The sequence below is a fragment of the Uranotaenia lowii genome, chromosome 2 (genome assembly GCF_029784155.1).
Source record: "Uranotaenia lowii strain MFRU-FL chromosome 2, ASM2978415v1, whole genome shotgun sequence".
NCBI lineage: Eukaryota > Metazoa > Arthropoda > Insecta > Diptera > Culicidae > Uranotaenia > Uranotaenia lowii.
This window is the reverse complement of record NC_073692.1, coordinates 352507904-352525287: the sequence shown is the minus strand read 5'-3', so window position 1 is coordinate 352525287 and position 17384 is coordinate 352507904. Positions and strand designations below refer to the sequence as shown.

The following is a 17384-nucleotide window of genomic DNA, read 5'->3' as shown; positions in this document are numbered from 1 at the left end:
CACGAAACCATTATGAGGCATGTATTGATAAATTTCCAAAAACGACCTAATTCAATTATCACAACTGACAACACAATGAAAAATTAAATCAAAATATTGAGGTTTTCATTTCAGATATATTTTGGAGATTGATTTAAGAACCTAAATCTGAACAGTCGTTTTTGGAAATGCATCAGTGTAACAGGATTAACGACAAGGAAAACAAGTTAGCTTAAAGAAGATTTAAAAATGCTCTACTATACTGTAATCAAATTTCCGTAAAAAAAAATTTCTTCAAAACAGCTCTTAAAGCTTCTTACCACTCCCTCATGGATAGAATTAGGAGTTTACCTATGCAATATCTAGGATAGCATAGAAGGTGTAGGAAAACATGATCGTACCATTTACTAAAATGGATCCAGATATATAACCCTTTTTTACTAACACAACCCTTTCCTTGGATATTTGAGTATACACTGCTGGAAATAAGTATAAAGTCAAGCTGTATATAGGGAATTCTGTACTTTCCTGTGATTATTCAATTCAACACTTGTCCACGGTTGACTCATAGAAGAATGCCATTTCTTGAAATACTGTTGTTTTGCAAGATTCATGCATCTTGAAATAAATATGCTCTAGAAACGGATTTTCGGGTTGGAAATAAGTATAAAGACAAATGCTATTTTATTAGAAAAACACGTTTTTATTGATCTGATTTTCAAAAACAAAGGACTTTTATAATGTGTAGCATCGCCTTTCTTGGCAATGACTTCTTGCAATCGTCGTGGCATAGAAGTTATGAACCTTTTCAAAACGTTCGGATCCAGATTAGACCATTCGTCCTGAATCGCCATTTTAATTTGTCCAGCCGTTTCATAACTTCGGCCATGCTTGAAAATGTTACGGGAGAGAAGCCCCCAAACGTTTTCGATCGGATTTCGATCCGGACTGCAGGCTGGCCACTCCAAAAGAGGGATGTTATGAAGTTCCAAGAATTCTTTCGTAGCTCTGGACGCATGGCAGGCAGCATTGTCTTGCTGGAAAACCATGTTTTCGCCCATAAAATTTTCCGAAAATGGAACAAGAACTTCTTCTAATAGCTGGCAATACATATGTGAGTCCATCCGGGTAGAGATGAAACAAACAGGTGTCTTTCCAGCCATGCTTATGCCGGCCCAGATCACGACGGAACCTCCACCAAAGTTTCGATTCTCTCTCGTTGGCCTCTGGTCGTACCAGCGGCTGCTAAAACCATCTGGTACGTCTAGATTGAACTTCTTCTCGTCACTAAAAATCACGTTTGACCACTCTTGGTCCCAAAATTGGTACTTTTCGGCAAAAGCAAAACGGGCTTTTTTGTGACGAGGAAGAAGTCTTGGTACAGGCGCTGTTTTGGTGAAGGAAACATTAGGATCGTCTTTGAGAACCTGCCGAATCCGACGCCCAGACACTGTCAGCTTCATCTCCGCCTTGATTTCCTCAGAAGACAGCTTTTGGTGGACCGCCAGTCGTTTTATTTCCCTCTTACTCCTCGGCGTCAGGGAAGATGGACGTCCACATCGCTTCTTTGTTGCATATTTTTCGCCTAGCCGCAGATAATTATGCACCACATCCTTACTCCTACCAATCCTGATACCGATTTCACGCAAGGTTAGCCCTTGTTTCCGAAGAGTTTCTACTCTACCCTTCTCATAAACGCTCAAAGGGCTATTTTTGGAATTTTTCCGGTAAATATCAAATAAATTGTGAAAACCTTCACCAATGATGTTTTCTTTCTTTGTCACCATCAATTCACTTCATATTGAGCAAACTTTCAGCGTAAAACATATCTTCCGCGAGCGAAATTGAACAGAAGCAAACAACTGACTTTATACTTATTTCCAGGCGCAAAATGAAAATATTTATACTCTGACACGCATACATGCATTCAAACCCATTTTGACACACAGATAATATTCTACTCACCACTACATTTACATTGACTAACATTCGATTACAGTTGTTTACACTGTAAACATAAGAGCAGTAAAAACTATGTTGTCTTTATACTTATTTCCAGTAGTGTAGATTTGCAGACGTATAGACGGTTTCTAAAGTTGGTAATATGGCCTAACTTTTTCCTGTTTTTTTCAAAACTAGTTTTTGGAATATAAAGGAACAAAAGGTTGTTGATTGATTCTAGAAAATATCTTACTAACAATCCTTCCTTCATTCCCCATTGACTACTGAGACGTGGCCGGCGTCGTTATTGATCAATTTCAAACGGAGAGCATGAGTTTTGTGCACTGGGAATGTTCTGCTAATCCCAACCAACATTCTTTTGGCCCTTGCACAAAATTGTTGGCCTCGATCAATCACGGAGTAGCAACCATATTGGCGAGGTAGAACGTGTTCTGCTTTGCCACGCCAGCGATCATGGAATTGCGTAAGTTGAGCAAAGCCAAATTAAATTTAATATACTGAAGTTTTATTTTAAAATTTAGGATGAATGATAATACCTATATAGCATTTCATGTTCAATGATTTAAGGTGGATATGCTAAGTAAGCTAAGCTATCCTCTTTCTCCGTTTTCCTCCTTCTCCTTTTTCCTCTTTCTGTTTTTCCTATTTCGCTTAATTTAGACTGATACAGAACACCCCGAGATGTGTGCCACAATTAGGTAACGCTTTCAAATAACTCGTGCTCGTCACAACATCCACTCTCGTAGGATTTCTAACTACCAAGGCATGGCCGATTGAGAAACTACCAAGCTAGAATCCTGTCACGACCAACCCGGGCCGGTTCTCCTCTTCCTTTTGCTGAAGCAAATATCATAGCTGAGTACTTGAGACCTTTTAAACCCCCCGTCACAGTCCAGTTTAGGGTAATACCGTGCCCTAAGATCGCGTTGCTTTTGAATTGTGGTGTCATACAAGGCTCAAGACCTTACTTTAGCTTGTCAAGTTTGGTTGACCAGCCCTCTCTTCGTTCATCATCTTTCCAGATTCGTATTAGATCACGCACTATTTGCGAGATTTTGTCGACTGTTGATCACGGCACATCTCACTCACAACATTTTCAGCGTTGAAATGTTGAAGTTGTTGACGCCTCGAAACGAACCTGGACAGAGAAAGATAGCATGTTCTGCTGGTTCCACCGGGGGACTGAGCTAAAGGGAGAAGATACGTCAATGATCACACAAGTTTGCAGCCAATGATCGAAATTGTGGAAAGTTGTGGCAATTTGTGTGGGAAAATGAGAAGGTTTGAGTTAAAATGAGAGAAATCAGTGTTCAGAGAGCGAAAAAAATGCGAATTGTTGCAATTTGTGAAGCAGTTGTGGAATTTTGATCGTAACCATTCCAAATAATGCAAAGAATTCTCTCTCTATTGCAAACCCTCGGGTTCCACCGTATTTACAAATTCCAGGTAATATGGTGAGCTGATATGCTTAAACCGATGAAGATATTGCTTAAAGCACCCATAATCCATGACCCGAAAAGAACTGCTTCATATAGAAGTTGACCTCTCTTAACTCGGACTTACCAACCTGAAAGTCGCGGTACTAGCCTATGCGTTCATCTTGCATTGTTCGATGCGTCCGATTGCTCCTGCCACTTGAGCATTGACACTGCTTGTTGAGCTTTATGCATTTCTCTATCATTTCTTACTTCGTAACACTCCATATCCTCCGCCAGAGTTATTTGTGCTCGGTAATTTGGATCTGTTGCGCTCTACCTCTATGGCGGAGCTCCAGGGCGCTCCTCCGTAACGAAGTTTCGTCAGTAGTAGTTTCGTCTCTTGCTATTCTTGGGTCCATGGCAGTTCGGCATAATTCAGGCCAATGGATCGATGACTTTCGATGCACTTTCACAACAGTATTTGACATGTGCACCAAAACTTAAGCGATTGTCGACCATTACTCCAAGGTTTTTTAGCTGCTGTTTCGAAGATGTCGTATGTCCTCCATCATTAATCTCCATGTGTGGCACAACACTTTTGTTGGTCACGAGCAGAACTTCGGTGATATAGTAAGCTATCTAAAACTTAACTCCCTCCACCCAGATTTGGCATCTGGGTGGAGGGAGTTAAGTTTTAGATACGGACCCTTTCTACGGACACCGTTGCAAGGTCTTCTACTTCCTCGATTGTTTCGCTGGAGATCATGAGCACGATATCGTCTGCAATTCCGATTATCTGCGCGCCTGCTGGTAGTTTCAGCTTTAACACCTTATTATACATGGCATTCCAAAGCACAGGTCCGAGTATGGAACCCTGCGGAACAGCCGCTGTTAGGGCAGTAGATCGTAACCCAGTTTCGGTTTCGTACGTCAGGACTCGATTTTCGAAGAAGCTTCCTGTTATTTTGCAGAGGGTATTGGGTTGGGACCACGCATCCTGTGAAGCGCTTTAGCAATAACTGCCCAGCTGGCATCGTTGAAGGCATTCTTAACGTCGATCGTCACGATGGACGTGTGTGTGTTCTAAACAATTTTACCCTTTTTGGCGAGACGCAAACAAAACGTGTACTAGAACCTCAAAAAACAAACAGAACCCCAATAGCAATTAACCCGTGTTAAAAAACACATCACATTGTACATCTAGTGAACTACTAGTTAAACTGCATTTAAAGAGATTTAATTTCATAAATTTTACAGGAATATGAGTTTTAAGTTTATTTAACGAAAATGTTCATCTTCTTCGAGATGAACTAAAAAGTTTAGCTGTAGGGGATATTTAAAAATTTGAAAAACCCTTAAACCCTCCCCATGAGCATCCAAAAAAGCAAGCGAGGAATTCTACTCTTCATTTAAAATTTTAAACTCTGAACCAAAATATGATAATAGAGTAAGGTTAATCAAGAGTAACAGTCTCGACTAAAAACTAATGCCAAAACCTCAAAAACCCATCCCAAGTCCAAAATTCTGCTACATTTTTCCAAATTTTCTCACTTGTTCATAGAAATTCAGTTCTGAATATTATATTTCAAATTAAATTGAACCCATTTTGATGGTTCTGATTCCATAATTCTCATAGCCAAAAATGTATTCCTATATTCGTATTTCGGATTCGGCATCCAATTCAGAATTATTGATTTTCAGTTCGAATAATCATAAGAAATTAGAAATGAAAAGCTGCTTCGGAACCCTGGTTCAAATTTGGTTTTACATATAAAATTTGAATCATGTTTTTCGACATCATTTGCCTTTTTAAATATTTTGGTTATAGCTTTCCGATTATGAAAAAGAGAAATTTGTTTAATATTCAAATTTGAAGTTCTTAAACTTGGTTCTTGCACAAAATTCAAGCATTCAAAGCTTCGAAATGGCAATCCAAATTAAAAACTCAGATTCAGATCATTGTAAACGGATATTTTAGTTCTGATTCACAATACAAATTAGAAATAAATAATTTAAATCGTGAACTTAGAGTAAATCTGAACTACAGAATTTAAATGAAAGATTCATTGAAGGGGGCTCTAAAACGTGGCTCATAAAATTCTGATCTGGAATAAGATTCGGAAATCGCATTGTTTGTACATTCCACAAATCATATGGAAATTTGGATACAGATTCAAAGCGCAATTTTAGAATTCAGGTTCAGAATTCATATTCAGAATACAGATTCAAAATTGAGAAAAAAGATTTAGCATGTAAATAAATTTTGATGAGGAATTTAAGAGATCATGAACTTAACATATTGCGGACCAAATGCGAGATATTTCGTTTTTTTTCCCGCTTGCCAACAGTGTGCAACACTTTGAAGTATAACTCGAATGAACTGAATTGTATTGTTAAACTTAATTAGATGAAATTGAACACAACATTTGCCGTAAATTAAAAGTGCTAAGTTTGTAAAATTCAGTTTCTGAGATATAGAATGCCGAATTTCGGTGTATCTCGTCATAGATTTCTCACGGTCCTAATTGTTTTAGTTTGTAAACAAAAATTCATCTTAAAATCACAAATAAAAGGTAGAATTTGAGTTTTTTTGTTTTATCTGAAAACTCAAATTTTATTCAAAAAATCATCCACAGGATTTTCACTATGGAATTGATTCTTTATGAACAATATTTGCTGTTAACGAATCATCCTCACCTAAAAACATCTGCATAAAGTTCTATATTTTTCCGGTGTATTGTTAAACATTGTCTACACTACACATTAAGGACACCAAAATGTGGCATTTTATGTTTCAGAAACCAGTAGAGAAAATTCTGCTAATTTAATATATTTGAGTAACGGGAAGTAGATATTGTGTTAAATTTGTAGAATAAGTTTTCATTATAAGAATCATAACATTTGGATTGGGAGGGTGAAAACGTATCGTTCATCCTTCGAAAAATAGAGCAAATAAAAAAAAACTTTTGAACTATGCATACTAGCGGCAAGTGAAAAAACGAGATATCTCGTATTTGGTTCGCAATGTGTTAATGTTTCAGTTTTTCAAAGTCAAATATCATACTAAAATCATTAATTTGGTTCAAGTTTGCATCTAGCAAATTTGATTCGAAAATCTGATGATTCTTATAACTAATTTTTTTTTTTTTGAAAATTTGATTTATTTGCATCAAAAGTCTTTGAATTTGCAAAATAGTTTGGAAGATTAGGCTTGTTTGATTTGAGTATAGCATAAGTTTTTTTTTTAATGGAAAGCTCTTCTAATAAAACTTATTTTATGCTCAAATCAACTAAGTTTGATCTACAAGACTCTTAAACAAATTTAAAGATGTTAACCATCGATGAAAGCGAATTTAGCTCACCTTGGTGATCAACTTTTCATGTAAAAGTACTTAAAAATGAATAATCATATATGTAGATACAAACATAACTTGTTTTTTTTTTGTAAATATTCGTACATTGTTGGGCAAAAAATCATAGGTAAAGATCAGTCACCAAACCCCCTCCCCCCATGGGTCGGTTCTTCCTACGGCCCTGCTGAAAACACTTCTGTTAAGCTTGAGTTCTGAATCCAAAGAGGCAGAATCGTTATTTCGAAGATTTCACTATACCTTTCTGGTTTTGCTTGACTGATTGTTTGCATAGAGTTATAACAGCTGATGATCTTCACGGTCAATTAACAAAGTTTGAATTTGTCTCAATACTAACAATTATAAATCAATCATAATAAATTTCAATTCATTTAACCTTACTCTTAACTAACAATCATAAATAATATAAAACTGCACTTAGAAGCAAGGAAAATCATTAGCTTTCAAAAATTTCAGGAGGACGTGCCATTATTGGAGTCAACTTTCAAGAGGTTTTCTGCATAGCTGTGATGAATTTAACAACTACAAATATGTTCTTCTACTTTCAGACCTCCTGATGACCTTGGGTTCCGAATATGACACATAAGGGCCCAGAAAAGTGTCCCTCCCTTTCGATTGAACCATTGCTCCTGATGTAATTGGTCGCTGCCCAGAAGGAGAAAACCCATAAAGGACTTCCTCATCTGAATCCTCTCGACGTCTCTTATGTGAATTCTTTCCGTTGTTACTTTCCGTCGATGAAAGATTTGGAAGTTGAAGCACCGCATTGCGCCTAGGTTCATTTTGCGCCTTCTTGATCTGCCGTGATCACATGTGCCCACAGAGCGATTTTTTTCCTGGGATTTTAACAGAGCGATCTGATTCATCACTGCTACTGTAATCTACCCTGAGACGTTTAAAATAGTCAATGGACAGTGGACATTTTCTTTTGGCTTACCTTTTGTATTACCGTGCACGAAGTTCACCATATTTCCGTGAATTTTTTTTCCTCCCGAAACAGGATTTCCAAACATGCACCATTTCGCCACAATAGTTGCATTTCAAATTGGCATAACGTCTTCTGGTCTCGGGCTGACTTTGTGAAGGAGATCTACTGCGATAGAAACTATGAAAACGACCATGATCCCGTATTTGAGACTTAACATCAAATTTTGATCTCCTTTCTGGCCCTCTAGAGTATCGCCTTTCATATCTTTCGCCTTATTTAACTAAGTTTAAGTTTTCAGTTCATTTATCATTGTCAAAAGTTTGTTCCGAACTTTTCAGCATTCTTTCTGTCGTCTTCAGCGTTAAAATTTCTTCATTAAAAAGCTTGCACCACAATTTCCTATCTTGAATTCTCGTGACTATCTTATTGCGTATGGCTCTGTCACGAATTCACAATAGAAATCGAATTCGCTCGCCTCTGCTAACAATTTGACCGCCAGAATAAAATTCTCGTTCGATTGATTCGGCCCTTGCTTTCTGTTTATAAACCGAAAATATGCATGTAGCTCGGAGTCCTTTTTATCGTAACGTTCTTTAAGTTTTTTTTTAAATATCCTCGTATGATTTTAAAGGAAATAATTTTTGCTGTGTAGTTAGCACTTAACTAAGAGGATAAAACTAGCATCAAATAACTACACTCCACAATACAACGAACAAAACCTGAACAAGACAAGTCTAGAGTTTTCCATTATTAATCATCCCCCAGCCAGAGCTAGCTTCCAACAAGAAACAGTCAATGAAAAAAAAGACGCGCAAAAACAACAACATCTCACCACGTGGTCGCAGCAAACAAGCGGGCAGTCAAAAAACGTCAACAGAGAGTCTCTACCGTTTTCGTCCGGCCCAGACTGAGAGAGCGAAAACAAACGCTTCCCCCGGCTGGCAGCGTGGCGTGTTGCTACCCGGCTTTTTTTTCTTCATTCACAATGTTTCTCTGCTAGGCGGGTACGCTCTCTGCATTTTGTGCTTCCCCTTTTCCGATTTGCTTGGGTTCTTTCGCGGCGCTCCCTATCGGTGCCAATCGCTAGCGTACCCGAACCTCGTTCAGCTGGGTTTCGAGCGATTCCACCGTTCTAGCTAAGACTGTGCTTCACAGGATCATTTCTGTAGGCAAGTTTTCATCACAAGTTTTTTCCCACCGGAAAAGATTTCCCACCCACGATGATGATCTGAAGTGTCTAGCCTGGAGCGTGAAAATCGTCGGTGATTTGGTCTTGGCCGTTTATTCTGGCTAGATCGCACCGGCTTTGAAGATCGGCTCTCTCTGCAATGGCTTGGACGCATTCTGAGTGGTGATTTTTGCACACATAATGTATTATAAATTTTATCAAATATGAACATAGAAAAGATTTTACTAATTGTGGTTAACCTGTGTCATTTTCATTTATTAATTATTTCAAGGAGCATAATTCTCACATGCCATATATAGGATAGTTCTTTGCACTAATGCTGATTGAAATAGACATAATTGATTAAATTATCGGAAATAGCTCATTCTTAGTTACAAGTAAAACCTTAAAATAAACTCTGTAATTAAGCAAAAAAATAAGAGACCATTTTGTATTAGGGATTATTATTGCTTCTTGATGTTTAAATATTCATCACTGAATCTGAAGTTTCGTATTTTCAGTAATATGTTTTTAGTCATTAGAGTTTAAGTCACGGTAAATTTCGCGTATTTTAAACATTAACTTTGCAAATTTCGATTTTTATATTTACAAGTTGAAGCTATGAATATGAATTGTTCAATTTCGAACTTTGATTTGTAAATTTAAACACCAAAAATTCTAAAATAAAAAGACATTGACAAAATTATAAAAAAAATTCCTAAAAGTAAGAATAGTTTGACTTTAAAATTCGGTAAATATACTTTAAAACTAAAAAAAACTGTACTATCGGTAAATTCATTTGAAATTTGAAATAAGATAATAAAGATTAAAAGAAAAAGTTTTTAACCATTTAAGAAGGATTCTCTTTTTTTTTTTAAATTAGCACGTCTTTACCATTATCTAAACTTATTTTTAGAATTTAGTTCATAACTCTAGGGAGAAACTTTTGGAGGCTTATATTTTAATGATTATTATGGTAGATTCTAGCGTTCTAAATTAGAATATTTTGTCAAATTTGGACTATCACTTATAGTTTAAGTGCTATGCAGTTTTAAAATGTGTCGGGTTTAAATGAAATCAATCATTGATAACTGATAAACAATCAAACCTACATTCATTACATGATTCTGATTGTGTTCATTCAATAAAGAAATAACATTTTGATGATGATCATAAAAAGTAAAATTGAACAGTTTTTAAAAATTTAGAAAAATATGATTTGGTACAAGTATTTTTTTGATATTACTGCAGGAACTTAAAAATCAACCTTGGTTTTTTTTTTTTTTTTTTATTTTTTTTTTTTATTTTTTTTTTTTATTTTTTTTTTTTTTTTTTTTTTTTTTTTTTTTTGTAGCGACCCACCACACTCCCCCACACCAAAAGGCTCGATTGGATGGACGCTACTGTTCTCAGCACGTCTGGCAGCAATTGGACAAAGAAATATTAAACTAAAAACGCGAACAAAATTTTACTCATGCTGAGAACTCAAAATGGTAATTATCTAGTGCGAGGAAATGTCGAGGAAATTTCCTTAACAAATTTATTGAAACCTTCCAAATGATGAGATTAATACTTCAAAAAATATTCAAAATCCAATTTGATTTTAAACTTTTTTTAAAAATGCGAAAAATGAGGAAAATAATGAGTTTTGGACGTATTTGAATTCTGGGCACCCGAATTAATCAAAATTTCGTTTAAATTCATTGCACCTCGGGAAATGTAAATTTTGTGGCCTTGAATAATTTATCAAAACCTTATTAAATGTGATGTTGAGCATTGGAAAAAAAAACAAGGAAACAAATTCGATTGACGTTGAAAACGGTTTCTTGAAGTATATTTCATAACAACATAACATTTGTAATAACATTAATGATTTTTTTTAATCAATATTTTTTGTAATGAAGTAGACGATACAAGATTTTAGATTTCTTTTGATTATTTTATCTTGATTGTGATACTCAAATACGAGCTGAATGTGTATCTAAATTTCAAATATTAACTCAGAATTTGAATTCTTCACCTGAACTCAGAAGTTAAGATTTGTTCTTGATTTCAATGCAATTTTTGAAATATAAAAAAAACGATTCCTGAATTTAGATTCCAAATCAGTATTTTCATTACAAGCCAAGAATTAAAATTTGTGTAAGACTCTGAACCTAACCAAACCTCTGCTTTGGGTTTCAATATGATTTTTTTTCTTCATTACTACTTTTCATACGACTTGCGAATTTTAAATAAAATATGAACAAAAAAAATATAAATCTGATTCTAAATTTTCATTTCTTATCGCCATTTTGAAACTTTATAATGTTTGGATTTTAATAAAGAAATTTTTTTAAACTTTTTTAATGGTTTTTTATAGAATTGAGTGGAAAATTTTTGAATGAAAATCAAACAAAACCCGGGATGGTTTCTAATTTCTTTTTTTCGTTATTTGGAAAATTAGTTTCTAAAAATTGGAAACGCATATGAAATGCAAAATCCAATTTGAGCTATTACAAAACAGCTTTTCGTTTCTATTTTTAAATTATGATTGGAACCAAAATTCAAGAATTCCAAACTTAACACAGAATCCGAATCATGAAAATAGAAAGCAATTAAAATTTTAATAATATGGAAGAAGAACCTCTGAAATGAGTATAATGTCATTTAAAATTTAGTGTTGAGAAACAAATTTCTATTGACAAGCAAGAAAATTTTGAAAAACTGAAACAGAACCCTGAACCGGGGATGAGTTTTCGAGGTTTTGGCATTATCTTTTATTTAAGATTTTTACTCATGAATAATCTTAATAGCAATAATGAGATTTAGATTAATTTTGGCGAATTGATTTATTTCTTATGAAATTTTGAATTTCTTATTTGAAATTTTGAATGTTTTTCCAATTTTAAAACAGTTTATTTTGATGTGTGAGTTACGGATTTTGAACATTGAATTAAACTTCTTAGTTTTGTGTATTAAGCTACGCATTTTGAATTATGAATTGTGAATACTGCACTTTGAATTGTGAATTTGATAACTTTTCATTTAAGGCTCTAAATTTTTTAGGTTTTAAAGTTAGTTTAATTTTTTATTAAATTTTAAAATGGCTTTTTTTAATTCGGAAACATATTAAAAATTTCAAATTTTGAATTTGGTAAAATTTGAAACGCATCTTTTTATTTAAGCTAGAATTCTGAACATGAAATTGAATTTTGAATTTAAAACGTTGTATTTTGAATCATAGGATCTAAGTATTTGAAATTTTGAATTTTGATTAATGAAATTTAAATTTATGTACGTAGCTAGCTGATCCGGTGTGCCTTTTAAAATTGATGGCAATTTTACAAAAGAGATTAAATGTAATTTTTTTTAAACATGCTTTTAGGTTTTCAAAACCTGGACTATTTTTTTTAAATAATATGTTTATTTGAAACGGATCATACCTTGAAATTCTAAGGAGCCAAATTATATGTTTTCAATTGTTTGCTTAAGTCTAGATCGTCACTTTTGGAAGAGAACGGGAAATAGATAAGAAAATCGATCATTAAAATCGATCTTTAAAAAAAATTGGTGCCCTCCTCACGCTTTTTTAGCTCCCCACTGAAAAGAAAGGCGCAGTCTTAAATTCTTATTTCCATGTACTTTTCTATGACAAATTTAACCCCATTTGCTTAAAATGTTATCGAGTTTTGCAAAAAAAAAATGGTATTAGCGCCCTCTTCTTCCCTTTTAATCCCCACAAACAACCATAGAGCCTTTTTCCGTATCCAAATATCCTCCCATGTCATATTTAGTTCCATTTGCTTAATTGTTTCATCAGTATTGCAAAAAAAATGTATAAAAACCTTCTCTTTCTTTATTTATCTCCAATGGAAGGTAGGAAGAGCTTCAAAACATCTTGAGAACATTTCGTTCGTTCACCAAAATAGCCTTGCATGCCAAATTTGATTCCCCTAGCTTGATCAGTTATCGAGTATTGAAAAAAAATGTATGGGGCCCCACCTCTCTTCATTTGCTCCCAATGCAATTCGGGAGGTGCCGCAAACAATCGTAGAACCTTTTCCCATATCCAAATATCCTCCCATACCAATTTGGTTCCATTTTCTTGAATGATTATCGAATTATGTAATGAAAATTTTATAGAAGCTCCTCCCTCACCCCTTTCAATCTCCACACTGGAATAAGGGCGAGGTCTCAAACAATCATTGAAACATTGCTCGTACCCAAATACCCTCACATACCAAATCTGGTTCCATTTGCTTGACCAATAATTAAAATATGTTAAAAATTGTAAGATTGCTCCCCTCCCCGCTTCCTATTTTCCTGTGGGAAAAAAGTGGGATAAGAAACATTCATAGAAATATTTTTCGTAGTCAAATAACTTTCCATGCCAAATTCGGTAGCATCTGCTCGAATGGTTCTCACAAAAAACGACAAAAATATAAAAAATACGATAAAAATAACAAACATGCTGAATATAACAGAAAAAGTTCAAAAATTTGTCATAAATGCATGATAAAAATTATCAAAAAATGACCAAAAATTGTCAAAAAATCATGATAAATTAAATTAATAATAATAACAATGGTTTTTTTTTTCAACGGGTAAGAAAAAAGTTGATGAAAAAAGCCGTTCGATTTTGGCAACACAAAATTCTCGAGCATGTTGCCAAAAACGAAAGGGGCCTGTTTATGTTATTTTTTTAATATTGCTCCAAAGTGCAAGAGCAAGGAAAGCCTACCCGGAATCATAATTTTTCCAGTCTAGAGTATAAAGGAGTTTTTTAGGATCGTTAAAAAACAATCGTGACAGAAACAGATCTTCAACGTTTATTAGTTTTTCGGAAACATTTTAGATCAACGCATAATCTCGAAGAAATATTGATGCACAAAAATGAAACGCAATATCAACAACAAGCATTTGGATTACAAGAGCAAATGAAGTTTGCGTGTTTGGACAAAAGCGGGAAAAAAGCCTTTTTCCTCTTATCCGAAAGGCAACTGACAAAATTTGAGAAAATGCATTAAATTGGCTGGTAAACGGTGGATAATGTGCAACACGAGACCCCATAGTGGTCATATCACCTCTTATTCACAACTCCTATCTCTAACTCCCCGCGGTGACGGCTGGGATGCGAGTAACCTAAGCGGAGATCGGGTACCCAACCCCGGTGGATGCTTTGGTCGCATGCAGACTGAGAAGGTGGCCGCACGCGTCTGTTCCCCAGGTCAGGGGCGGCGTGCAACAACAACCGAGCGTCTGTTCTCCAGGTCAGGGGCGGCTCAAACAGCGTCTGTCTTGCAGCAAGCGGCTGAATTTATGAAATGCGGCTCCCGCCAGCTAAGTCCAAGATGGCAGCCCCATCGCGGGATAGGGACTTTAGGCTAACAACCTACTGCTCCCGATTCATAACTTGTTACGGAATCCGAAAGAAATGACCGATCTGGAACTTTGGCGACGACTTTTAGCATGAAAACACGGACACGAATTGGAACTTGGAATGTTTTAACCCTTGCCCAACAAGGCAAACTGGAACAACTTGCTAGAGAGGCTAGCCGCCTCAAGCTTGAAATTCTGGGACTGAGCGAAGTCCGTCGGCCTAATACTGGAGAACACAAGACACAATCCGGGCAAGTCCTGCTTTACTCTGGCATACGAGGAGAACATGCTACTCGGGAACGAGGAGTTGGTTTCCTGTTAAGCCCGCAGGCCTACGCGGCCCTCATTAGATGGGAACCGATAAACGAAAGAATAATCGTAGCCAGATTTAGAACACGGGTTAGAAACCTTACAATGGTCCAGTGTTATGCGCCAACTGACGTTGCCGACTTGCAGGAGAAAGAGCAGTTTTACAGTCAACTGAACAGCGTGGTAGAGAGAATTCCGAAGGGTGACATTCAAATTCATTTGGGCGACTTCAACGCAAAGATTGGCTCCGACAATCGGGACCTTGAGCGCATCATGGGGCGCCATGGCCTAGGACAGATGAGCGAAAACGGAGAGCTGTTTGTAGAATTTTGTGGCAACAACAACATGGTGATCGGTGGATCCCTCTTCCCCCATCGACCAGCACATTGGGTCACTTGGGTATCCCGAGATGGCCGAACAGAAAATCAAATTGACCACATCTGCATCAGCCGAAAATGGAGAAGGAGCCTTCTTGATGTCCGCAACAAACGAAGCGCAGACATTGCATCTGACCATAACCTCGTCCTTGGCGAGATACGACTGAGAGTTGCGCGTGTCCAACGGCGCGAGGAGAAAGTCGGGTGTCGATACGACGTCCGCCGGTTGGAGAATCCAGAGGTGAAAAGGGCATACGTTGAACAGCTAGAATCCCGAGCCTCGGAGCTGCCGACAGACGGAACAGTCGAAGAACAGTGGTGTGGAATCAAGAATGCCTTTATCACGACGAGCCATGGTACTCTCGGTAAAGTTTGTGGAAGAAGAAGTGAATGGATGTCGGATGAAACTTGGAGGATGGTCGATGATCGGAGAAAGGCGAAAGTCGGAATTGAGATGGCATGTACCGGGTCAGCCAAAGCAACCGCCCGCTTACGATATGCGGAGCTGGAAAAGGCAGTTAAACGAGCTTGTAGACGAGACAAGAGAGCCTGGACAAACTCCCTAGCCGAAGAGGGGGAAAGAGCCGCCGCCAATGGAGATATCCGATTACTTTATGACATTTCTCGCCGCCTCAGTGGTGCAAGGACTAATGCAAGAATGCCGCTGAAAGACCGAGCAGGTCAGTTATTGACCGATCGAACAGATCAGCTCAAACGATGGACTGAGCACTTCGAACAACTCTTCCGAGTCACGAATAGCGATGGCCAACAGAACCCGTAGCTTGAAGCGCCAACAGTAAGTCGCATAAATGGCGTCAACTCGGAAGCACCCTCGCTGGCTGAAATAGAAGCGGCAATCAAAAACATGAAATCCAACAAAGCACCTGGGATCGATTGCATCCCTGCTGAAATGCTGAAAGCCGACCCTGCCCTGTCAGCACAAATGTTGCACCGTCTTTTCGCTGACATCTGGGATACTGCAGCATTCCCGGCCGACTGGATGCAGGGTATCCTCGTAAAGGTCCCGAAGAAAGGAGACCTGACAGAGTGCGGTAACTGGCGAGGCATAACGTTGATCTGTACAACCCTCAAAGTACTCTGCAAAGTGATTCTGAACAGGATCCAGGAGAAAATAGACGCTACACTCCGACGGCAACAAGCTGGATTCCGATCTCGACGATCATGTGTGGACCACATCACAACGCTACGAATCATACTGGAACAAATCAACGAATTCCAGGACTCTCTTCTGCTGGTGTTCGTTGATTTCGAAAAAGCATTCGACCGACTTAATCATGAAAACATCTGGGCGGCTCTAAGGCGACGAGGAGTCCCAGAGAAACTAGTCCATCTCATCGAAGCACAATACGAGGCATTTTCGTGCAAGGTCTTGCACGATGGTGTCTTGTCCGAACCAATCCCGGTAACTGCTGGAGTGAGACAAGGATGTATCTTATCACCGCTACTTTTCCTCATCGTAATGGATGAGATTCTGACTGGATCGATCGACTGTGCACCGAACCGAGGATTGCCGTGGAATCCTTTAACAATGGAGCAACTGAACGACCTTGACCTGGCTGACGATATTGTTTTGCTCGCCCAAACACAACCGGACATGCAGAGCAAACTCGACGACCTCCAAGGCAGCAGGTCTCAAAGTCAATGTCGGAAAGACCAAGTCGATGGAAATCAACACAGGAAATCCCTCCAGTTTCATGGTAGCTGGGCAACAAGTTGAGAAAGTGGAGTGCTTCCAGTATCTTGGTAGCCAGATTACGCCTGATGGGGGTACCAGGAAAGACATCGAAACCCGTATCAGAAAGGCCCGATTTGCGTTTGCGAGTCTCCGAAACATCTGGCGGTCACGCCAAATCTCTCTACGAACAAAAATCCGAATCTTCAACTCAAACGTCAAATCCGTATTGCTGTACGGGTGCGAAACTTGGTGCACATATGCGGTGACGACGCGAAAACTGCAAGTATTTGTAAACCGCTGCCTGCGGAATATCATCCGCGCTTGGTGGCCTGGCAACTGGATCTCGAATGAGGAACTACATCGCCGGTGTCATCAAAAGGCGCTAGAAATCGAGATTCGGGAACGTAAGTGGAGATGGATTGGGCACACGCTGCGAAGAGATGAAAACGAGATTTGCAGAGAGGCGCTTGACTGGAATCCAGAAGGTCATCGAAGAAGAGGCAGGCCCAGAAACTCGTGGCGGCGAAGCCTAGCCGCTGAAATCCGAACTGTCGACGAGAATCTTGACTGGGACCAGGTGAAGACGCTGGCTCCGGATCGTCAACAGTGGAGGTCTTTTACCACGGCCCTATGCACTGGAGGATCGGCGCGGGATCATTAAGTAAGTAAGTAAGTAAGCATTAAATTATTATTGGTTTGGATATCACTTTCGATTTTGAATTACAAAAGTAATCAACGACCTTTCGATTCAAAATCTGATGCAATTTTCTAAAGAAGAACCATCCTGCAAAGCCATCTTTAATATGAAGTAATAA

General features: G+C 37.8%; 1 protein-coding gene and 1 non-coding gene across 6 annotated transcripts in view; both read left to right on the top strand.

Moving 5' to 3' along the window:
• The window catches only part of LOC129748550 (G protein-coupled receptor kinase 1), a 538704-nt gene that overhangs the window by 407552 nt on the left and 113768 nt on the right, over positions 1-17384 (top strand). The window lies entirely within an intron of this gene.
• Positions 8797-9011, top strand: LOC129750224 (small nucleolar RNA U3). Its single transcript, XR_008738354.1, has one exon. It is a non-coding gene; the product is annotated as a small nucleolar RNA U3 (small nucleolar RNA).